We start from the raw sequence: 26,144 nt of genomic DNA, 5'->3' as shown, positions 1-26,144 counted from the left end.
AGCACATTCTACAAGGTTTATAGCCACCTTAGTCTTCCAGTCTAGAGTTTAAATGGGTGATGCATGTGCAGTAGCTAATTGGGCTTCTCCTCATACCGATTACTCATTACAAACTACTTCTTTTCTAGGGGAAGATCATCCTTTGGCTCCATGGTGCTTAGGAGTATCCTTCCATGAGTCCACCCAAAATTTTAGGTAGCTAGGTCCCATCTGACAAGGATAAAATAAGGATTGACAACATGAGATGAAGAAGTTATGTACTCATGTTCCACTTGTGTTGTCGGTCTTCATTTATCCTTCAGTTCCCTCCATCCCCTGACTCCAAATTTTTTGAAGCACATTATATACCATTGAAGTATTGTGATTATTCAAGCACAGTAGATAAGACTTCTGTCTGGCTTACTTATACATATAATGTTTCTCTACTTTCTGCAAACTCTATCTGAGGTAATTGAGAGAGGGGTTCTGGGTAGAGGTGAAGCTCTAGTTTTGGGCTGGCCACTAGCTGTAGTAATGGCGGTCTGTTCTGATATTGGAATCGAACCCATCTGTCAAGGATAAATGAAGACAACACAGATGTAACATTATGGTGAGTACATAACTTTGTATCAACCATATGAGACATGCATGACTGTTTCAGATCTCAAACACTTCCATACCTATAGAAGAAATTACCCTTGTTCTCAGTTAAATTGCCTGTTCATAGTTCAAGGTGGAACTGGATGACTTCATCAGGACCCACAAATTTCAGCATTTGATCCAGGGCATCCCATCTCATGAATTCCCAGTGGGTTTTGCATCCCATCTCATAAATTCCCAGTGGGTTTTGAGCTTGTTCGCCAAACATAGAAACTGGAAGATTTTCACTAAGAATTGACAGTGAGCCTGGCATATGGCCATTTATGCATATTTGCCAAACACAGGGTTTAATGGAAATTTTGTAGTGAAAGGCATGATTACTTGACTTTGCTGTTGGAATACAGTATGTCTTAAGGGGTTCAACTATGCTACCTAGCTGGTGAGCTACATCTCCAAACAAGTAGCCAAAACACAAGGGGAAAAAAGAAATTTGTTTTTTTACAGGTTGGAGACATCTTGCAGTTGATGCTTGGAGAATATAAACTTGGCAACCTATTGAAACGCCATCTGAAGGAAACTTAAATTAAGTCGGCATTGTTACTAGTAGAAATCATTCATTACCCAAGAAAAATAAAAAATTTTGCTAGTGGAACTATATACTGCCACCAAATTTCACTGTACTGCCAATGGCAATTTGTTGGGGCCGATCTCAGTGTTGAACTATAAGTCCTAAAAGAATAATATTGCATTTCATGCTTAAGTGACCAAGTACAGTTATGTGGCACTTCTAAGACGATTCAAAGGCAAATAAATATGAACCTTTATGCATAGCTGCCGAGTGGCTTTGCCCTTGTGGCCAGACTATGCCAACTGTGGGTAAACAAGGCATTACCCAGACCCAGCCATAGGTTATTCCAAATTAAAGTGCGGACTGACCCCCTACTACATCTGGGAGTCTGTCACATTGTCTTTAGTGCTGTTATCTCATGCAGTGTGCTGAGTAAGTCTGTATACAGATGGCTTATTCTGAAAAATATATACGAAAATCTGGAAGTTGAATAGTTACTGACATTTGTAGGCAAGCTCAGAATAAGTTCAGAATGGCTAAAATTGACAGACTGCAAAGCATTAATTTTAAAATAAAAATGTAGTCGCCAGTTCCTTCATAATTTTAAATTCAAAAGCATATGGTGTTGACTGCTGTCTGACAAATGATGGGAAGTCTTCTTTTGATTACAAGTAACTTGTGACTGCAGTTTCCATGATCTCAAAACCCTACATTCAGCGGTCGCCAAACATTTTTGCATTATCTGGCCATGGTGCAAGATCACATTTCTGCAAGCTGTTTCACTCGCTCTTTCTCTCTTACCTGCAGTTGTATGTCAATGGAGTTGCATATAGTAAGGGAAGGAGTTTGAGCATGTTAAGGGGCTACAGAAGAGCTTGCCTTCTGCAAAATTGCATTTTATCAGGTAGTGTCCAAATTTTAATCATCCCTTTTGATGTTTGGATTCCATGTTGGTCTCATAAGGAACAGTTTTTTTTTTTTTTTTTAAATGTGACAAAATATACCATATTCATTAAAATTCATTCTATAACTTTGTCAAGCGTAGCAGCACAATGCAAGGATGTTTTTAAGAATTTTCCCAGTATAATTGCCTGAATTTCATGAGCATGTGGAAAAATATGATCCAGAGTACCCTTCTCCCCGTTACCCCAGATCTTGTTTGCCGCATAGCAGTCAAGCCACGTTCATGCCAGCTTTCAGCTAAGTTGACAATTTTTGATACTTTTAGTGCGTCTAGGGCTTTTTCTTGTGAAACTCACAATTTAATCTATCTGTTTATTGCTAACTTTTACCCTCTTTCTTAATTACCTTCTGGTAATCTTAGTACCATTGGTGGTATGTCCTTTCTCCCCACCCTTGTGGTAGTTCTTTAATACCATAGCTGGTATTCCTTTCCCCTTTAGAACTTTATCCTATCTTTCTAACCTTCCTTTTCTTTGAGTTTAGTTTGTCTGTGTGTGTCGGAATATGGCTGACAAAAGTATGTCAGGCTTCAATATCTAAAATGCTACAGAAAAATGCCTAACTGATTCGCATGACAACTGTGTATATTGTTTGGAGGTGCCCCATCTTCCGATGCAACCCCCTTCTGTTTGTAAAGGTTTTAGTGCTCGTACACTGAATGTGAAAAATTGATCCATCCTCCAAGAAGGACAAAGCCAAATCTACAAAAAAGCGGTTTTCCACTCATTCTCATTCACAAAATTGCCAAACTGACTACATCCTCGCCAGCTTCACTGGTCTCAGTGCCGACAGAGGTTTCTATTGTGGATCCATCAGTTTCGGCTCCAGGAGTTTCTGATAACTGAGCCTGTGTCTTGGAGCTGGTCAGCTGAGCTCCAGCAAATCTCTCCGACTTAGGTTGCCTATCTTTCAGAGATCTAGGTCCCCCACTCTATCCTCCAGATTTTCTAGGAGCCTTTCTGCTGAGGAAGTTGAGAGTGGTGTGACTTAGTCAGTGGCAAATTTACTTTCGGCTCCGTCCCAGTCTGCCCCAGAGCCTAATGTGCCCGTGCACCCCGTCGATGTTCTGGCACTTCGGAGCCAGAGATGTCTGTTCCTCAGGTTGTGGAAAGGTCTGTTCCAGCTACCTCAGTTGGTCTCTGTTCAGATATCTGCTCCAACCCTTCAATGCTATCTGTAGGGTCCTCGGTTCTCCGGTCGGACCCGAGGGGGATGCTTGGACCTGGACTTCGGTTCCGAGCCTACCTCTCGATGCCTTGGCTCAGTTTGGACCCCACATCTGCCTCAGAGCCCATCTCCTTGGTGCCGAGGACTGCCTCAGCATCTTCGAAGCAGGGGGGCATCCTCTGAGCCGGGAGCATCTGCCTTCGAGGTGATGAGTGTGCTGTCCAGGCCTTCAGTTTCAACCGGAGGTACAAACACTTTCCCTAAAGCGCCAACTTCAGTCTCGGCTTCCTCTGTCACCCAACAGACTCGCAGCCTCAGGAAACCTCCATGAGTCCCCAGTCTTCAGAGGTCTCCCCAGAATACCCTTCTGAGTAGCCACCTCTGAAAACTTGTAAGAGGAAACATTGACTCCCCTGATGTCCATTACATCAGACACTGACCTTGGAGTCAGAAGGGTCCTCCAAGTCTTCGTCTCTCATTCGCGGATATTCTGAAACAGAGGAGGCTGGCCCACCACATCCCCTTCTGATGAGTCAGTGTACTTGAAGGCTTTCGGGTCTCAACCCTCCGCCTCTTGGGTGTGTCCACCTTTTGACAAGCTACTGGATCTAGTGAGTCAAAAGGTGTGGGAATCTCCTGATTATGTGGAACCAGTTCCTAGAAGACCTAATTTTTGTCAGCACCTCAGGACAAAGACTTTCTTACTAAGGGGGTTCCAGTAAATGCCATGGTGGTAGCAGCAGCCACCAAAAAGGAACTTGCTGAAACTTCCTCCACTGTCAATCCATCGAACAAGGAATCTCGAATGATGGATAGGTGCGGGAAGTGTCTTTTTTTTTTTTTTTAGTGGCTTTTACACTTGGATCACTGAACTACCTGTCTCATTTCACAAGGATCCAGAGAGATATCCTAAAAGAACTGGGAGAGACTCTACAAGGTAACTTACCTGAAGCTGTATCTGAGAGGATTAACGCACAGATGTCTACCTTAAATTCTATTGTAAACTCCATGAGGCTGATATCTTACGCAGCTGATGGAGCTAGTAGGGCAGCGGGTTCAGGAGTTTCTATTAAGACACTCCTGGATGCGCTTGTGTAACTTTGCAGAGGCCTTTTATCAACGCTCCCTTTGATGGATCCTCATTGTTTGGAACCAAGGTAAAGTACACACTCACCTGGTGCAAACCGAACAGGAAGGGAAAAACCCGGTCTGCTGTGGGAGTCTGTTTTTCCGTTCCTTCTAGACCCTATCCTAAAGGGCAGAAGGGCAGTAGAATGTGGTTCCTGAAATTGAGGTTTTTTCAGGATGCACAAGGTGATTCCTTCTCCAGAGGCGGAGGGGGAAATAACGGTAGACGGCACCCTAGAGGCAGGGGAGGCCAGCAGAACCAGGGAGACTACGATTCATTTTGTGGTCGTCCCTATCAACGCTCCTGAAAGGAGGCAGATGCCGCATCTCTGGAACCAGTCGTGGGTCGTATATCATTATACCCAGAAGCCTGGCATGATTACTCAAGACAAGTGGGTATTAAGGATAATTACCAGAGGTTACCATAGTCCCTTTTCTCCCCCTCGAATCGGACAAATTCCAGATGTTCCACCCAATCACAGGGGTTCAGCAACTCTAGAAATTCAAAAGTTGCTCATAGTCATCCAACCCGCCCCCACAGACAAAGTAGGATTAGTGACTTGACACTGGCACCAAAGAATCTGGGGACTTGAGACCCAGCTTGGATTTCAGAAAATTGAACGAATCTGGATAGAAGTCCAAGTTCCAAATGGTCACCTTAGTCGATACACCCGTTAAGGAAAGATGTTTGGATGTGCTCCATAGACCTCTAAGATGCATACTACCATATCAAGATGGATAGAGCATCAAGGAGTCATGCTTCCAGCTGGGGGCCAGTCTCACGCCCTGCCCTTTGGTCTCACCACAGCCCCCAGGATGTTCACCATATGCCACCACCAGGCATCTACTGTTGCAGGCCAGGGACACTACCATTTCAACTTTCTTGCAGTTAGGGATTACAATACACTGGCAAAAATCTGCATTATCGCGCCCTCAGCATGTGAATTTTATTGGTGCCGAAATAGTCTCAATGAGGGCATAGAGAGAATTCAGGACCTCAAACACATTTTGCACTTCCTCTAAGGAAAGCAAAGGCAAAGATGGTGCTCAAGCTGTTAGGGATGATGGCTTCTACAATAACATTAGTCCCATTAGCCAGATTGCACGTGAGGATTCCGCAGCCCAATGGGTCACTGCAGCATCTACCTCTCACCTCATCCTGATAACAGAATTGTGCAAACAGGATCTTTGCTGGTGGATTCAGTCCAGCCAACTAAACACAGGCAGACTATTTGTTCCATCCCCTGTTGCCACCGTGACCACGGATGCCTCCCAGATGGGGTGGGGGTGGCATTATCTAGGGAGAACAGTCCAAGGTACGTAACAAAAACACTAGGTTCATTTGCATATAAACGTCTTGGAGATGAGAGCTGTACTTTCTGGCATTGCAAGCACTTCACAGCTTTCTCCTTCTAGGGACAATTGCAATCCACTCTGACAATGTCGGTGTGGTATATAAACAAGGAGGGACCAAATCTTATCCCCTTTGCAGAGAAGCCCTTAGAGTGTGGGAGTGGGCAGTGTCTTTGCAACGCACATTCCGGAGAAATCCAGTGTGATAGCCGACGGGCTCAGCAGGGCTATTCTGATGCCTCTCAAGTGGTCTCTGAATGCATACATTGCGAAACAGATTTTTCGCAGATAGTCAATTTGCCACCCCTCCTAAATGCCATATGCAGCAGCTACTTCACCCCAATTCCCCCAGAAGGGGAGATGCCCAGAGATGCACTCGTTCACGATTGGCCTTGGTGTCTTCTCTATGCATTCTCACCAATCCCCCTGATATTGAAGGTAATTCAGAAAGCAATATCCTTGGGAAGCAAAATGATCCTAATTGCTCCTTACTGACCTCGACCGATTTGGTTCACCTTCCTCAGACCTCATCCAATGGACGAACCATGGCTCTGGACCCAGTGCCAGATTTGCTGATGCACGTCAGGAGTGTAACATCCCTCTCTTCACACCCTTAATGTGACAGCTTGGCTGCTCCAATTCCATCCCTAGTCAGGCTTCATGTCTTCAACTGGCAGCTATTTCTGCCTTTCACTTGGCTAATGATCCTAACCTTATAGTGAATAGACTGTGTAGAGCTTTCCTTAAAGGGGCCACCTAAGACCTTTATTTGAATTTTGTACTCCATAGACCTACTTCAAGTCCTTTCCAACCTTCAGCAACTTGTGACCTTAAGTTCTTATGGAAAACTGTATTTTTAGTGGCTATTAATTTGCAAGGCAGGTGTCTGAACTGCAAGCCGTTTCCATTAAGCCCCCTTATTTGGAGTTTCACAGGGTCTCCATATGGACAAAGCCCTTTTGTTCCTAAGGTTTCTTCAGGCCAATAATAATCAGTCCATTGAATTACCTGTTTTCTTCCCTAATTTTTCTAACAAGGGAGAGTACAGATTTCACCAACTTGATGTGCATAGACAATTGCTTTTTTATCTTGACTGAACTAAAATTTCAGAAGGTCTGATCTATTTTTCAGATACAAGGAAGGGCCTTCCAGTTTCTAAAACCACATTGTCTCATTGGATTTCCAGCTGCATTTCCTTTGTCTATACATCCAGTGGCAAATATCTTTCCTTTAAGGTGAAAGTTCACTGCACTAGATCTGTCTACCTAGGTAGCTTTTCAAGCAAAAATTTGTATCGATAACATCTGTGCAGCACATGGGCTTCACCTCATACATTCATTACTCACTACAAACTGGACGTGGCTAGGTCTTCCTTTGATTCCACAGTACTCTGGAGCATTTTCCAGTGAGCCACCCAAGATAAAGGTGCTAGGGGCGCTGTCCCAAGTGCAAGAATGAAGGCTAGATAGGACTACAGAACATGACGTTATGTACTTATAACGTTCAATGTTTGTACTCCATCTCGCCCTTCGTTCTTATAAACCCTCCCTCCTGCCCCCTCCTTGAGGACCTGGGGTAGAGTGACTACTGCCTTATTGTTATGTTGGGTCCTTTCTACATGGTTTGTTCTTTCTCTGTATATTTCTCTTTGCAGTAAACAAGATGTTATGTTAGAGGTGCATTATGGGATACCTCTTAGCCATGAGCCAACCAGAAGTTTTTGAGCTAGAGAATGGAGTCGGAGCTGAAGTTTTTGAGCTAGAGAATGGAGTCGGAGCTGAGGTCCGGCTCCAATCCTAAGTGTAAGAATGAATGGCGAGATGGACTACAAACCTCGAACGTTATGGTAAGTACCTAACTTCTCTTTCCACTGCTTCCCATCTCCAAACTAGAGCGGTGCCATTGGACTCCATAACACAGACCTGATACTCCCCATCAGTGGACCCCTTTCTGGGACAGATCTATAGTCCCTGCATTGAATGGCCAGAATCTCCATCAGGGATATCCACTAGATCCACCAGGACCCTTTCTGAACTTGATGTGGCGCACCTTGTGGACCAGCTGTTGACAGCCAGAGGGATTCCTACATTATATCCTCCTGTCGGACATGGGAACACTTCTCCATGGGCTCCATCCTACTCTCCTCCTTTGACCTCCTTGCAGGTTTCAGTCTTCAACTTCAATGCCTCTCTTGGTCTCCCCCACTTCGGTGCCGCTTGTGGAGCTCACTGGCACTGGAATTGACTTTGTGGCCTTCAGTTCCTTCTAACCAGGTCTTCCTCAGGTTCAGGGTTGGGCTACGGGCTCTTCGGTGCACAGTATGTTCCCGAGCGTGTCTGCGGCTCCATCCACAGCAACTCTTCTTGAGGCTTCTCTCTCTGGAGTGGGTTCAATGGAGTGGGGTGTGACCCTGGTTCCAAGGTTGTCCTCTGTTGCAGGCTCCCATCCCTCTTTGGGCAGACCTACTTTCCAGGCGATGGAGAGAGCACTTGCTTCTGGAAGCAAACCACCAGCGTTGGAACCCCATACGTCCCTCCCCCCCCCCTGAGCTGCAGCTGTCACAGGCCACCAATTCGGGACAGTGGGCATGAGCCTCAGGAATCCCTATTGCAGGGCGCCCTTTCTTCCATTCCTTCTCAGAAGTTCCCACTGAAGGTCTGCCACAGAAGTGTAAGAGGGAGCATGTAGACTCCCCAGATGAGTCTGAGGATACAGATTATGATGAAGGGGAAGGGTCCACTCAGTCACCTTCTGAGATGTAGAAAGAGGGGTGATTGACTCCTTGGAGGAAAGGTTGTTGGGGATTAGTCTTCTTGCAGGCCTTTCGTGCCTGTCCATCTACCTCTTGGGTGATTTTGCCTGCAGATGAGCTAGTCCAGCTCTTCGTGTAGGGCGCCTGGATGAATCCTGACTCCATTGAGCCAATCTCTGAGACTAGATAAAATTGGGTCTTTTTAGATGGTCGAACTTTCAAAAGTTCGACTGTCATATGGATGACGCCATATGATTGAATTTTTGAAAGTTCGAATGTTTTAGATCTCCGTATAGCACGGAATGGGTGGATTCCCCTTTTCTGCACTGTAGTGCGATGTCAGAGTTGGTATATTTAAAGGGGGGTGCTTAAAACGTTCAGGTAGGTTATTTGTGTAGTTTTATTTTTTTATTAGATTTTTGAACTTTTTAAAAGTTCAATCAAATGGTGTCGACCATATGACAGTAACTTTTGAAAGTTCAGTTAACTAATATAGCCCCATAAAATTCTGTCCCCCCCCCCCCCTGAGGAGAGCCCACATTGATCTAAAGGTTTACCAGTAGATGCTATGGTGGTGGCGGCAGCCATGAAAAAAGGAGCTTGCTGAGGCGAGACACTGTCTGCCCAACTGAGTCCCGGGCAGTGGACAGATTGGGGAAGCGAGTTTTTGCTTAATCAACCTTTGCCATACGGTCCTTAAACTGTTGACACATTTTACAAGGCTCCAAAGAGACTTTATCTCTGAACATTCTCTCTGAACTCTCTGGAACTCTTAGGACATGTTTGAGGTCAGACAAAGTTGCCTTACAGCTCGCAACCCTGGAAGTAATCTTAAACTCTTCCATGAGATTGATATCCCATGCAACTGAAGGGGGTGGCAAAGGCTGCAGGTTCAGTCGTAGTTGACATGCCATGCCTGGATGTGCCTTTGTGATTTTGCGGACCCTTTTAAGTCTTCCTGAATGCTCCAGTTGAAGTGTCTTCCCTGTTTGGCCCAAAAGTTAAGGACACTCTGGCCAGATGTGAGACGGTAAGACCCTGCCTGTTCTAGGTGTATGCTTTTCCACCCCCCCCCCCCAGGCATTCCTTCTCCAGGAATCAGGAGTGGAAAGTTGTGGCACAAGAAGTCTCTGGGTCCTTTTTGTGACATGTGGCGAGTTCACCCCCAGAGGCAGAGGGGGGGTAACTCATCTGGAAGATGCCGTTATAGAGGCAGAGGGGCTGCATGTAACCATGGACCCAGAGATTTTCTCTGGGCAGTCCTAGTACCGCTCCTCAAGAGCAGCCACATTGCTTTCCTCTGGAAGCAGTCTGACTTTTCTCTCTGCACCACGCTGCCTGGCAAGCTATAACTACCGACGATTGGGTGCAGAAGATAATTACCAGAGGCCATCTCATCCACTTTGACTCTTAACCAGTCACCAAGACGAATCACTGACATCCCACCCAGTCAAAGGGAAGCAGCAGCTCTAGAAATTAAAAAAAAAAAAAAAGAGCTGTCAAGTCATCCAAACAGTCCCACTAGACCAATGCGGATCCAGATTCTACTCTAGGTTCTTTTTGGTGCCAAAAGGCAGGGTCTGGAGACCCATTTTTGGATCTCAGCATTTTAAACAAGTCTGTCACCCAAACAAAATTCCGTATGGTCATGGTTCAATCCATTCTCCCTTTTCTGAGGAACTGTGGATATGTTCTATGGACCTTCAGGGTGCATATTCCCATATAAAAATAGACAAATGCTCTAGTTGGTGACTTCACTTCTGGCTGGGAGCCAGTTGCTGCCAACTTTGTGCCCTGCCTTTCGGACTCTCTACAGCCCAGAGTGTTCAAATGCATGGCAGTAGTAACAGCTCACTTAAGACTGCAAGGATTCTGGGTGTTTCCATATTTAGATGATTGGCTCCTTACCAAACATCTACTGGTAACGGCCCTGAAATTTATGCTCTTCCTGGCAAAACTGTTAGGAATTGCAATAAATTGGGAGAAAACCAACCTGACACCAACCCAGTCCATAGAGTTCATAGGAGCAATATTCAACACCTGCTCCTGTCTAGTCTCTGTCCTGGACCACAAATTAAAAAAGACTGAGGCTTCAACTCTGGTTGATGCTCTGTCAAGATCAGGTTTCAGCACGGGAGGTCCTCCAGCTCCTAGATTTGATGGCAGCTTCTATTCCAATGGTGCCTCTTGCAAAACCTCATGAGACTTCAATGGCTTCTATCTGAGGTAGCCAAATCATCCCTTGTCCTTTCAGATTCGGATAACCAGTCATTGCAAACAGGACTTATTTTGGTGGATGAAGTCAGAATCGGAGCTTTGGAGCCGTCCTTTCCAGCCTCTTCAGCCCACAGCCACAGTGACCACAGATGCTTCCCTGATAGGGGGGGGGCCATTTTCAGGGAATGTCAGTCCAAGCCACATGGACCACAATAGAAGCCAATCTGCATATCAATGTTCTAGAACTGAGCGCAGTGCTTTTAGCATTGCAAGCATTCCAGTCTGTTCCTTCTGAGAATTGCTATCCACTCAGACAACATGTCAGTCTGGTATATCAAGCAAGGAGGAACCAAATCTTATTCCCTATGTCGAGAGGCCATGAGAATTTGGCATTGGGCAATGGCTTCCAACCGCTTTCTGATGGCAAAGCATATTCCCGGGGATTCAAACATGATTGCAGACAAACTGAGCAGATGTAGTCTCCTGCCTCATGAGTGGTCACTCAATTTGTCCGTAACATTCAAAACATTGGGGCCAGCCTTGCTGTGACCTATTCTCTTCCCCATCAAACCACAAATGCAGCAACTACCTTGCCCTGATTCCCCCGGAGGGGGAGTCCCTGACGGACGCTATTACCCACAATTGGCCTACATCTCTCCAATTCCCCAATTCTTAAAGAAAGCCGTACAGTTGAAATAGAAAGTGATCCTCATAGCCCCTTATTGGTCTCTACAAGTATGGTTCCCCTTTCTCTGGCCTCACCTATGCAGACCATGGATTCTGGATGCAACTCCAGACATGATCTCACTCCCCCACGGGTTGTTACCCGAACGTAATCAGTCTCAAGCTGATAACTTGGTTTCTCCACTTCTGCTGATCGCCAGGCAGAATAACCTCCCCAGTACGTGATGTTATCCTGGCCTCCCACAAGCCATCCACTAGAAAACTTTACCTTGACAAATGGAACCGATTTTCAATCTGGTCTAAGCAGAGAAAGCTGAATCCGTACCAAGTCCCAGTTACTATAGTACTACATTATCAAATTCCTTTGAACAAGGTGCTGCAGCTTCTACTATACGAGTTCATCTAGCTGCCATTTCAAACTTCTATAATGGTTGAGAATTGTTCTTTGATTTCGTAGTCTATGCAACTCTTTCAAAGGATTCTCGCATATTATACCTCCAATTAACCTATCGAACCATGGAACCTTACGTTAGCCCTACAATCTTTGACACAACCCCCTTTGAACCTGCTGCGACTTGTGACATCGTTTTTATCCTGGAAGTCTTTTTCTGGTGGCCATCACGTTAGCTAGGTGAAATTCTGAGCTCCACCCTCTGCATAAAACGCCCCTATTTGGTCTTCCAGAAATCTCCCTAAAGTAACTTTGGATTTCTCCATCAGTCTATTGACCTTCCTGTTTTTATCCCGAATTTCTCTAAAAGGAGTACTGTCTGCATTCATTGGACGTGCACAGACAGTTTTATCGGGATAGGACGAAAACAATGTGGAAATCAGATCAACTGTTAATTTCCTTTCTGGAAATAAAATGGGTAAATTTGTGTCTAAAGTGACCCTTTCTAAATGGCTCAGATTGTATGTTTCATTTATCATGAGAACCTATACCTCAAACAATCAAGGCTCACTCCACTAGCTCTATGGCTACTTCTGTGGTGTTCCATTAGAGAGCTTCTTTGGATGATATTTGCGCAGCAGCAACGTGGGCTACTATTTACTATGATAGATGTATGCTGTTTGGAATTATGGAGGTCATTTGTGAAGATTGTGAATAGTAGTGGTACTAAGAACCCTGTGGGACTCCTATATGGGCAGCTGAGGAGAGAGAATTGTCCCATTTCACAGCTTGGTACCTATCAGTTGAGTAGCATTGGAAATGAGTAAGAGTGGAATTTCATGGGTGATTGGTTTAGTTTGTTGAGCAGCATTTGGTGTGAGACTGTCAAATGCTTTTGGACATATCCAAAAAGAATTGACACCTGCAGGCCTTCATTTTTGAGGTGGTTTACTGTGTCTGTGAAGCAGAGGGCTGTAGTGGTACTATGGGCAGGTCTGAACCTATGTTGAGTAGGTGACAGGATGTTGCTGTCTAGGAGATATTTTAGCACCTGGGTATGTATGCATTTTTCTAGGATTTTGGCCATTGGGGAAGAGTAAAGCAATGGGTGTGTAGTTAAGTTCAGTGGAGGTCCCGCCTTTATGTATGGGTGTAACATAGGATATTTTCCAGATTTTGGGCATAGTTTTCAACAATTGATCTGTTTGAGAATGGAGATTGGGATAGCAATAGCATCTGCTGTGATTTCAAGAAATAGCTGGGGAGTAGGTCGGCTGTTGATTGGAGAGCATGCTTTTGATTGAAGTGGTGGAAACATTTTTGGAGGGTAAAGCTTGTATTGGTGTGTGTGTTGGGGGGATAGTGAGGTTGGAACTGTCAAGCTGACAGTGGGAGCTGAAATGTTTCGATGGGAATTTTAGTATCTGGGTGGTTAGTTTGGGGTTAGCCTTTTGGGTGGGTTTTAGTAGCTGGTTTACATTTTTCCATAATTTTGGGGGGATGTGTTGGTATTTAGTTTGTAATGTCGTGTAGTAGGCTTTTTTGTCCGGCCCAATGCATTTTTTTGCACAGTTCTTGGTACCTGGCTTTTTGTTTTTTTTTTGATAGTAAGCCAGACAGTGTCTCTGGACTTGAGGATTTCTTTGGTGTCTTTATTGATCCAGGGGTTTGTAAAAGTTCTAACCTTGATTTTGCACAATGGAGCGACCATGTCTAGGTGTTTTGCTAAAATATGATACAGCCTGGTCAAGTGGGAGGGTTTTTAGGGGGGGTCCAGTCACAGTTAAAGTATTGAGGACCTCAGGAGAGAAATTGTTTCTAGTGGATTTATAGTTGGTGATTTTGCATATGCTTCTACGTATAAGGTATGTTGTAGTGGTCACTTAAGGTGACTGGGAAGACTGTCTGTGTGGGGGGTACAATGTGAGGTTTAGGACCCAGTCAAGGATGGATTCCCTTTTAGATGTTTTATCACATCTAGTTGGAATTCGGACTAGCTGCTGGTAGCCATGGAGCTTTATTAGATTACTTAGTGATTCTGATATACAGGTGAACCAATCTAGGTTGAAACTGCCCAGAATAAGGGTTTCTTGAGTATGTGGAAGAACACCAGGATAAGAACTTAAGGCTATCCGGTGTATTACCAGGTGGAATATAGATCACAATTGTGGTGATTACCTTTTTAGGTTGAAGTTGAGATACATATGTCCCAGTTATTGGAGTGGTAGGAGTTTGGTAATTGACATACAGTTAAGCTGGACTTGTACAGTAAGGCAGTTCCACCCAATTTAAGAAGTGGTCTGTCTTGTCTGATATTGTAGCTGGTAGGGAGAACAGTTGGCTATGTTATTATTTAGCCAGGTTTCTTTCTTTATTAAAGCAACTATGTCTGGGGAGTAGTGTGCTATTGTGGCCTTGAGTTCAGGTATTTTATTTTTGATACTTCTGATATTAATATTTAGCATTAAAAGATGGTTGGTTCTGCTGCTGTTGATTTGCCCAGGGATGAAGATAGTGGGGGTGTTATGTTCTGACATTTGTATTGTAGCAGTTTGTGTTGGACAGGATGGCTTTGGGCCTGGGTTGGGGTGGATGTCCCCACTTATGGTGAGCATGGTGTTAAAATGGCGATACAGATGTTGGAGTTTGTTGATGAGTGTGAGAAAGTATTGTTTTTCAGATCTAAAATGTTCATTGGCTCCAACAGGAAGTGCCTTAGCTTTGCCGTCTTCAAGACATTCAGCTACCTCCCTCCTTGGATCCTAGTTCGTCTTGTCCAAAAGTCAAGAGCCATACTCTTGTTTTATCCATTAGGTCTGTGTGCCCAACCTTACCACCTACAATTCTGCAAACTCCAACCAGCCATTACAGACCACAATCAGTGGTTTCCTCTAGATCCTCAAGGAGCCTTTCTAAACTAGATATGGACAGGATGATATGGAAGTTTCTCACAGGTCCGATTCAGATGAGGTTTTGGCTACTCCATCCAGTCTTGGATCTGTGAGTACTCCAGTGTTCCAAGCCAGATCTCCTTCTCAGATCCGACCTTTCATTTTGGAGCCCCATGACTGTGGACAGCTGAGATGGCATTGGATCCGAGGAAGCTGTCTTCCTCAACTCTGACAGTTACCCTGACTAGCTGCTCTTCAAAATCTTCAGATCAGTGTGTCTTGGATCCGTGATGTCAATATCAGATCCGGGGGTAGGGGGTTCAGCTCTGACCTTGTCAGAGCTATCCCTTCCTCTTGGAGCTTCGGCGCTTCACAGCTAAAGTCCAGGTCTACATAGAGATTGATCCGAGTTGCCTTTCTCCCTTCTGCTTTGACTGCTTCAGCTCCGAGGGAGTTGGAGAGGGTTTCTCTGGTTCCGTTGGCCTTCCAGGTGGTTGAAAGGGTCTTTTCTTACAGAAATCCGACCTCTCAGATCTGTGATCCTCCCAGTCATCCCTCATAGATCGGACTGCTGATCTCGTCATACCTGTACCTGTCAGCTCGCCTCGTGAAGCCTGCATGACGTTCCTGTAATGACCCTCTTCTTCAACAGCTCCTCTGAACATCCTGCAGAGGTGGTCCCTCACAAGAAGACATGCAAAAGGAGTCTCCCTTATGGAGTCTCTTACCGAAGATATGGACTTTGAGGGCGAGGGATCCCCAAGATTGCCACCAGAAGATGTCTCCTTTGGAGACATTTGAGAGATCCTTAGATAAAGGGGTGACTGGTCAGCCCAAAATCCTTCTGAAGAGTCATTGTTTTGGAGGCTTTCAGGACAGGCCCTATGTCTTGGGTGACACCCCCCCCCCGGGCAGATAACCTCATAGCTTGTCTCCCAATGGGCCTGGAAGTAGGTGGACATCATCGAACCAGTACTCAAATGTCCTGATATCCCTCCCCGGACCATCTGCATTGGACCAAGGGCATACCAGTAGATGTTATGGTTGTGACAGCAGCTACCAAAAAAGAGCTAGCCGAACAGAGCTCTACTGTCCATCCACAGAACAAGGAGTACAGAGTGATGGACAAATTTGGTAAGCACATTTATGGCTCTGCTACCTTCCTGTTGAGACAGTTAAATTATCTGCCACATTTCACTCGCAGGGAGATCTAGTCAAAGAACTTTCGGACTCTCTCTAGCAGAGATCATGTCAGTAGAGGACTTTAAGAAAGCATCTCCCCAAATGGCTACTCTTTCTTCCCTGTCTAACTTCTTGAGGCTCATCTTGCATTCTGTGGAGCGCACCTCACGGGCAGCCGGCTGAGGTAGTGCTATTAGAGGACATGCCTGGATGAGGCTTTGACTTCATGGAACCTTTCAAGGTGTTCTTTGTGAATGCTCCCTTTGATGTCTCTGCTTTGGGCCATTGGTCAAAGATACTTTAACTTGCAGTGAGAAGGATGGAAATACCCTATATGCTGTGGGGATAAGTTTTCTAACCCTCAGCGGACTTTCTCAAGAAACCAACGGGGAGGTAAGAAAACCTAGTTCTAAAAATCTCAAGGGTCTCTTCAGGATCAAAGCTGGGATCCTTCCTACAGGGGCAGAGGAAGAGGTTTCAATGGGAGACACCCCAGAGAAAGAGGAGATCTGCAGAATCAGGGCTTCAGGGAACCCTTCTCTGACAGGCCCTACCAGCACTTCTGAAGTGCTGCCCGTCTGCTCAACTTTGGAGGCAGTCAGGGGTAGTTTTTCACTACACCCAAATGCCTGGATCAAGCTAACAAATACTTGGGTGTTGAGCATAATTTCCAGAGGCTATTGTATTCCCTTTTCCCTTCCACCTCCAGAAAAACAGAGGAGGCTCCCAGATGTTCCACCCACTCAGAGGAGTATGCAGTACAAGAAATCCAAACACTGCTGCAAAAAGTCATCCGAGATGTACCAAACTGGACAGAGGGTTCGGAAATTACTCACTTTTTAGTGGCAAAGAAAACCAGGGACTTGAGACCAATGCAGCCTAAATCGGTATGTAAAGAAGTTGAAGTTCTGGATGAGCATGGATCAGCCCCCCACCACCACCACTGCTGCAGAAGCACGATTGGATGTGCTCTGTATACTTGCAGGATGTGTACTACCACATCAAGATGGACAGGCACTCCAGAAGTCACCTGCGCTTTCGTCTGTGAGCCATTCACTACCAATTCAGAGTTCTCCCCTTTGGACTCGCCACAGCCCCTAAGGTATTTACCAAGTGTGTGGCAGTAGAAGCAGCTCATCTCAAACTGCTGGGATTCGGACTGGTTCTGTAGTTGGACAACCGGCTTCTATGTTTTGTGACTGGATCATATTATCAATTTTCTGCCTCAAAATTTAGACTATTCACTGCAGCAAAGTTTCCACAACTTGCCTAACTCCAGTTATAGCTCATTGCAGGCTACAGGGTATTTACATTTTTCAATATTTAGATGAGAGTTGCTTAACTTTGCAGAGTCTTGCACAAACTGGGATTCCAAGCGAACACTCAAGTCTTGACTCCTTCACACAGGATTGTGCTCCCAGGATGTCAACTGGGCACCTCTGTTTAAGAACTGTTATTACACAAGATAAAATATGGTTTACTATCAAAATCGTGGAATTCAAAGCCGCAAATGTGGATATCCTCTAGCATTTCATCGCCTCATGCATATTAATGAGGGTAGATTGCATACAACCAAGTTAGTTGTCTATCATAATATCTTTTGCTATGTAAAGACATACAGCATTTCTCTGCCCTGCTGACTATCTTCTGAACCGCTGTTCATGACTGTCGACATTCCGACTGTCGCTCCTACCATGTTCAAACAGGAGCAGGTCGGTCATCTGATTTTCTAGATTTTGATTGTAAACCATAAAATATATCTAGATCGGTTTCTGAGGTTTTCCACTCTTTAAGACTTTACTCACTGTAAGAATACCTCAGTATTTTGGTTCTCATGGCATCTGTGATTCTTATGATGTGCCTGGCAAGACTTCACATGAGAAAGATAGTTGTATCTGAAATCTCTCTGGTCCCAATACCAATACCCTTTATCTTTTCAGATCATAGTGCTGGGGTTTGTCAAGAGAGAAATCATTTGGTGGAGACAAAAGATATTCTTAAATCCTGGTGTGCCTTTCTTCCTCCCTGCTCCAATGCAGTCAGTCACCATAGACACCTCGAGCTTTGCTTGGGGAGCAGTTTCAGAAGGGATAAAGTACAGGGGGTGTGGGACACCAAGGACCTATGCAAGTAAATAAATACCGAGGAGATGCTTGCCCAATCTGTGGTCCTTGGGACCTCTTCAGGTGGTTAAAAAATGTGGTACATCAACAGGCAAGGGGGAACCAGGTCTTACCTGTTTTGTAGACTAGCCATGTTGGCTTGGGATATAGCTTTACAGAACAGTCTCACTCTACAGGTTAGAGCAAAATTGTGTGATAGACAAGCTAAGCAGGACCCTCACAAATGGAAACTAGGTCAGGGGGTCTGCCATGAATTAATCTGTGGGGAGTTCCTCAAGTAGACCTATTTTACCACCTCTCTGAACAACCAACTGGCAAGATTCTGTTCCAGGACTCCATGTAAGAAGGCCTGGAAGACAGATGCCTTTTCTTTTCCTTGGACAGGAATGTTCCAATATGCTTTTCCAGCCTTTCCACCAATATCCAGAATACTTTGAAGATTCAGAAGGAATCCCCCAAGATCATTATGGTGACTCCCTTCTGACCCAGGCAACAGTAAGGAAATGACCAGGGACAGTTATCTGAGAAGATTCCTCAGACTGCATCTACTCATTCAACTTCAATTGACTGCCTGGATGATAGGCTGTTAATTCCTTTTAGGTGCCAGTTTACTGAGGACATTTAGGCAAGAAAGCCTGATACTAGAAAATCACTTAAATAGAAAAAGGTTTTCTGGTTGGTGCCCATTCAGGGCCATTTCTCTGGTTTTACAATATTTGTGTTACTATCCTATGGCTTTTCTTATTCCTCTATCAGGGTTCACTCATTGGCCATTTCAAACATGTCTGTCCATGGATCCTCCTCTGTGTACTCTCATGTCAAAATATTTTTGAAAGTTCTGCTTAAGAGGCTGCTAAGAAAACTGGTGGCCCCTCCTTGCAATATTAATTTTGTGTTCTTGCTCCATTTGAACCAGTTAACCTGGCTAACATGAGGTTCTTAACAGGGAAACAGTTTTAATGATTGCTCTGATGTCTTTGAGAAGGCTATCTGAGTTGGAATCTCTTATGGTGAGTCAGCTCTATTTCATTTTCCATAGGGAGAGGGTTTCTTTGAGAACAAATCCTTTTATGCTTAATGTGATATCCAAGTTTACTTTAAATTAAACTATCCATCTTCCAGATCTGAATTTGTTGCTTTCATCTGATCTTCAACCCATGAGTTCAGATCCGACCTTGGATCCAACTCTGCCGCATTTTTATAGCTTGGATCCAAGAACTGAGCTTCTTCTCTACCCACAATCCCCCACTCCATTACCTCAGATCTCAATTGCCGCGCTCCTCCTTTAGTCAGTGTGTGTGTGTACTGTGAGTACAAATTATGTAGTTTACTTTCCTTCCTTCTCTTACTATATTTTCTGCACATTCTTCGTAAAAAAAAAAAAAAAAAGAACAATAACGGGTAACTTTTTTTTTGTCAGGCTTTTCTCCTTTCTATCATTAGCAACCTACCATGTCTGAAGCCCCAAAGTGTACAGGGTGTGGGCATAAGATACCACCGTCTAATGCCCACATCTTGTGCATATATTGCTTGGGTGCCAGTCGCCTTGATTCTTCCTGTTCTAGCTGCTTGGGCTTTAATCAGTGCATGCTGATAGGAGGAATAAATTAATCTTAAAGGGCCTGTATCAGTCTTCCTCTGCTGCTCAGGCCTCCACCTCGGGAGCCCAAGTCTCCCCTAAATTGGCCCAGAACCGGTCTGTGAAGATAAAAGATCAGGCTGACAAGCCACCACAGGACAGACAGGCACCCAAAACAGCCTGCTGAATCCAGGGCCCTCTCAGTCGTAGTCTCCTAAGAGGAAGCATGCTTCTCCCAGTCCCCACGGTTCTCTTCTGAACCTGCCTCCTCCTGGACTTCCCCAGTCCTTCGCTCTCCCAGACATCATTCTAGACCGGGATCAGTAGCTTCGTCATTCAGGTCCTCACTCCCTCTCCAATGCCGAGATGGGCAGGCTATTGATGCATTTTCTGCATGCACAGATGCAGCTGGGGGGTTCTGCCTACTGTCTCCCTTTGGAGCTGTGAGCACCCAACCCCAATTCCTTCCGATCTCTCCTCTTCCACTCGACCCCCTGCTTCGGAACCCTCTGGTTCTTAGCTCCTGAGTGTCGAGTGATCTACGTCAATGGGTATTATCTCCATGCAGACAGTGGCTGAGTGTGTCGACTCTGAGCCGAGACTTCAGTGCCAGGTCTGAGGGGTGGGTGTCTGGTTTGAGGCTTTCAGACACATCACTACATCTCAGCTCAGATGGCCTCCTCTGCACTGGGGATGGGGGGGTCTCGGAGTTTCGATGCCGATTGCTTTATCGGAGTTATCCTCTGGTACTCTGTCCTTTGGCGTTCGCAGTGCAGAGCCCTCTCTACTTCAATGAGAGTGAGAGCCTCAACACTTTCAACTTCGGACATCATTTCTGCTTCCTCTGTATCTGTGCAGCAGGCATCCCCCTGTCCTCTCAGGGACTGCCTGTTTCTCAGGCCTTGAGCTCTGTTCCACAGTCTGAATCCCAACAGCCTTCCGATAGTTCCCCAGACCTTCCCACTGAGGAGAACCACAGAAAGCACAAGTGCAAGAAGCAGCACTTGGACTCGCCACCAGAGTCCCTCACCAACGAGACAGATTTCGAGGAAGAAGGGTCCCCCAGATCCCCCACCTGCATCCACAGGCAGAGAGGTGGGAGGTCTACCCAAAGGCCCTAATCCAGAGGAATTGGTGTTTCTGGAGGCCTTTGGTACAGGACCTTCTACATCTTTGGTGCACCCCCCCCCCCCCCGCCTGATCTTATTTTCCACAGGGAGAGGAAGCTTCCAGACATGGTAGAGCCTATTCCCCATTGGCCGGACAAGTCCTCGGTGCTCCTCAAGACAGGCCCCACTGGTCCATGGGGTATCCCTGTCGATGTGAAGCAACAATGGTGCTACTGCCAGTTGCAAACGACACACAACGATACCACACCAAAGAAAATTTATTGCATAAATCTTTCGGGTCTACACCCTTCATCAGTATAAAGCAATAACAGTACTACAGCATTTAAGTAGGAGAAATCATACAGTCACATGCTTCAGCCCATCCCACAACTTAATAATCAGCTAAATCTTAAAAAGACAACACATCAAAATAAGAACTTATTAAAAATGCTGTCTGCCTATAACACTGTGAAAAATAAAACTTAATGCATAAATTGATAAAAAAATGCATCATAATATACTAATACATAATATGCTATCATACTAAAAATACCTTTGATGGTTCGGCTTTGTTCAGTCATTCCGAAAAACCAGGGTTCCCAAGAACCTTTCTCAGACAAGCCCTTCCAGCAGCCCAGAAGGTTTGCTGGACTGCTCCACTCTGGAGGCAGTCGGGGGCCATCTATTGCTTCAGCCAGCAGCCTGGGAAGCCATCATCACAGACAGTTGGGTATTGACCATCGTATCCAGAGGGTACATATTCCTTTCCTATCCAAACCCATACCAAGAAGAGCCCTCCCCAATGTTCCACCCGATCAGAGGGAGGCAGCAGCCAGGAAAATTGCTGGTCTGCTAAGAAAGTCATCCAGCCAGTCCGGATTAGGCATCTACTCAAGATTCTTTTTAGTGCCAAAAAAAGTCTGGGGACTTGAGACCAATTCTGGACCTCACTGATATGAAGAAATCATTTGCCAAGACAAAATTACAGATGGTCACAATTCAATCCATTCTCCCCATGTTACAGGAGAATGACTGGATGTGCTCCATAGACCTCCAGGATATGTACTACCATATAAAAATGAAATGAAGTTTCTCTGCTTTTGACTGGGAGCCAGTCATGTCCAGTTCCGAGTAATCCCCTTTAGTCTCACCACAGCCCCCAGGGTGTTTACAAAGTCATGGCAGTAGTAGCAGCTCATCTCAGGCTGCAGGGATTCCACGTTTTCCCTTATTTGGACGACTGGTGGCTTATCGCTGCTTTCACTAGATATCGACTATTGCTAGTCTGGGCTGACTGTAATAGTGTTAGTGATGATATGATGGTTACACTAGATATAAAATCATTATTTACAGTCATACCTAATGACTTTGGTCTAGAAGCCTTGAGAGAATTTTAGATATAAAATCATTATTTACAGTCCTACATAATGACTTGGCTCTAGAAGCCTTGAGAGAATTTTTACATCGTAGTACTTTCTCTAATAGTAATATAGAACTGCTCTGTATGATGATGGATGTACTTAATAATAATTTGTTTAATTATCAATATTTCCGTCAATGCTCAGGGGTTGCTATGGGCACCCTGTAGCCAATACGTATGCCAACCTGGTACTGGCCAGATGGGAGGAAATCAATATCTGTAATGCTGATGGAACCTTTAGGAATACACATCTATTTCTGAAGAGATTTGTAGATATGTTTTCTTTTGTGGAAGGGTGACTCTGCTAAAGTTGTTGATGCACTACAAGAGTGCTAATTTTAGTATTTGACATAAATTCTTCATGTAAAAACATTGATTTCTTAGATGTTGACGTGTATTAATATGCATACTAACACATTTGAGACTAAAATATATAGAAAGGATGTACAAGCTACCAAGTTTTTGCATTATGATTGTATGCATCCCAGGTATATATACAGAGGTGTACTAAAAAGTAAGTTTATGAGCAAGTCAGTTAAATACTGGTGAGATGAGTTTTAACAATGAATTAGACACTATGGTTAATGACCCTCAGAGTAGAGGTTATACAGATACTTTAATTGACAATATAAAAAGTCAAGTAGTGAGAGATCTGGTTCTTTGCAACCATACATGCATGTTAATAGCAATCAGTCTATGAACAGGAGAGAACATCAATTGGATTGTATGCTGAGTTCAATAGTCACACAAATATGATTGCAAAATGGACCTAATTCTGAAGTTAATATAGTTGAATGACCTAAGTTTTTATATAAAAACTTACAAATTATTTGTAATGGAGATAACAATCTTTGCTAAAAATGTTTCCTAGATTTGGGACAGTTCCATGCCTTAACTGTGTTTTTACTGCAGTGAAGTAAACACTGATATTAATTTTACACATCCAATAACTAAAGTAAAACTTTTGAGATTAGAGCATCTGGTTCCTGTTGCACAGAAAACATAGTGTATATTGTTAACTGTATTGAATGCCACTGTTTTTACATAGGCAAAACAAATGGGAAATTTAAAGAATTGGAGCTCATCTTTCTGACATTTGTAGGGGTGTGGAAACTAATGCCCTTTTTAAACGCATACTAGCAAAAGGGACACAAGTTCAAGTTTATAATTTTGCAAAATATATCTTTAAATTTGCGTGGTAGAGATATTGTAAATGCCACAGAGTTGGCTGAATATAAATAGATAAACTACTTTGTCTGATACCTTACCTGGTTTGAACTCTGCTAATACTAGAACTCTGCTAATACTATTAAACCAGTTTTGAGAGCCAAGCAGGAAATTATTTGGCTTGTAAATGTCTTGTAACAGTTTTTACATCACGTATGATATTTTGTTAATGTGTATAAATTTTATAATATAGATGATTTTTTTAATATTGCTTTAATTTAGTCTCCAATTTTATGCTGTGTAATTGGCTGACTATTTAAGGTTGTTTTCATGATGTGTTTTATGCATTGAAAAACAGAGCCTGTGTCTCGAAAGCTTTGCTGCTACTATTTTTATTAAATCCTACAAACATGGGAACGTGGTGTGTTTTATTGCTACTTTGGTTGTTTAACCACTGTCCTTTGAGGTACGTGGAGCAGAAGTTTTTGGTAGATTTCATAGGTGCACACCTCGACACTGTACAGTTCAAGGCATTCTTACCACCACAAAATTCTCATTACAACTTCACGTAAAGCAAATTGTACAAATGCCATTGCCCCCGGCAAGTCTAGTTCAGTCCTGGGTTCCATGGCTGCAAATATTATTCCCACTGCTCATCTTCATATGACAGTACTGCAATGGACCTTAGCAGTACAATGGTCTCTCTTGGATCTCCCTCTGTCACACCCAGTTCTACTTTCACAGGTCTCCAAGGAATCTCTGATGTGGTGGCTCCAACTTCAAAATCTCCTGGAGGGTCGCCCCTTCATACCTCCTCTGACCATGGCCACGGTGACTACAGATGCCTCCTAGTTTGGGTTGGGGGTGCATTATCTGGGACAAGACAGTTCAAGGCACATGGTCCTCCCTGGAGACCAACTTGCATATAAACATCCTGGAGATGACAGCAGTGCTTCTGGCATTGCAAGCACTTCAGACCTCTCTTCCTACCAGGACCATTGCTATCCAGTCAGACAACATGGCTGTAGTCTGGTATGTGAACAAGCAAGGGGGAACCAGGTCGAGAAGCTATGAGATTGTGGGAATGGGCAATCTCATCCAACCACTTTGACAGCAATGCACATTCTGGGGACATCCAATGTTCTGGCAGGCTCAGCTGAACCCTGCTGATGCCCTACGAGTGGTCTCTCAATCCAATAGTGTCAAAAGTGATCTTCAGAAATGGAGTCAACCTGGCTGCGATCTATTCACCTCTCCTTCCAGCACAAATGCAGCAAGTTTTTCTCCCCAATTCCCTCTCCAGGAGAATCACCAAGAGAGAATAGTTCACGTTTGGCCCCCAGTGTTCTGTATGCTTTTCCTCTGCCTCTTATCCTGCAATTCCTTCAGAAAGCCAGGAGGTTGAAGTGTCAAGTAATCCTCATTGCCCCTTTCTGGCCTTGGCAAATCTGGTTTCCCATCCTTTGGTCTCATCTGTTGTCCTGTCTGGACTGTACATCCATATCTGGATCTTCTTTCTCTCCCGTCCAGTCGCCGTCATCCGGACATTGTCAATCTCTGGTTGACAGCATGGCTACTCCATTTGCAGTGATGGCTAGAGTGGCTACTCCATTTGCAGTGATGGCTAGAGTTCCCCGACCATCCTCAGTCAAGAATATCATTTTAGCAGCTCACAAGTCTTTCACTAGGAAAATTTATGCTAGCAAGTGGAAGAGATTTTTGATCTGGGCTCATCAACCACCAAGTTGATCCTTTCTTGGCTGCTATTCCATTTATTCTGGATTTCCTATCCACTCTTCCACAAAGGTTCTAGCTTCTCTACCATCAAGGTTCAGTTAGCAGCCATCTCTAACTACCATGTCAGGTTTAATTCCTCTTCCTCGGCTTCTTCCAAACTTTGTAAGATTTTCCTAAAAGGCACTTTACTCCTTCGACCTTTGATAAGAGGTCATCCCCCCTTGGGGTCTTACTTTAGTCCTTCAGGCTTTGATGTTTTCCCCCTTTGAACCAGCAGCCAAAGTGGACTTACAACCATTATCTTGGAAAACAGCCCTTTTAGTAGCCATTACTTCTGCAAACAGTTTCAGAACTTCAGGCTGTGTCCATCAAGCCTCATCTCATTTTTCGCAAAGACAGAGTCACCCTTTGTGCTAACTGCTCTTTTTTTGCCTAAAGTCACTTCAGAGAGTAATATTAAGGAAGAGATCAATTTACTGATCTTTTTTACAAATTTTCCAAACGGGTGAATACCAGCTCCATTCTCTAGATGTTCACAGGCAACTGAAGTTCTGTCTAGACAGAACTAAATCCTTAAGTCCGATCAGTTTTTCTTTTTCAAAGTCCAGACTGGGAAGACCAGTCTCTAAGGTAACAATTTCCAGTTGTGTATCTAGGTGCATTCCTTTGATTTACAAACTTAAGGAGGTATCCCTTTACCAAACAAAATTAAAGCCCATTCCACTAGGTTCATCTCTACCTCTTCCGCCTTCTGGTCTAAAGTTTCATTGGATGGCATTCACACAGCAGCCACTTGGGCTTCTCATACTTTTATTAACCACTACAAATTGGACATAATCTCCAGAAGCTGTGCTTCCTTTGGCTCTGTCATGCTCTGGAACATCCTTCCTTAGAGCCACCCAGGGTCTGTGTAGCTAGGGACTTAGTCCCATGGGTTGAATATCAGATGAAAGCAACTACTTCAGATAAAGAAGTTATGTACTCACCATAACATTCCATCTGAGTTGTCTTTCATCTGTCTTCAACCTTCCCGCCTTTTTGAAGGACCTTGATAATGTGACTCAGACCACAACATGGTCTGAGCTTTTGAGTGTTCCCTCATAAACAGTTATTTTTTCTTATAGCTGGATGGAC

Source organism: Protopterus annectens, chromosome 7.part0, assembly GCF_019279795.1.
Source record: "Protopterus annectens isolate FY-2018-M chromosome 7.part0, PAN1.0, whole genome shotgun sequence".
NCBI lineage: Eukaryota > Metazoa > Chordata > Ceratodontiformes > Protopteridae > Protopterus > Protopterus annectens.
Note: the sequence above shows the minus strand (reverse complement) of the source record.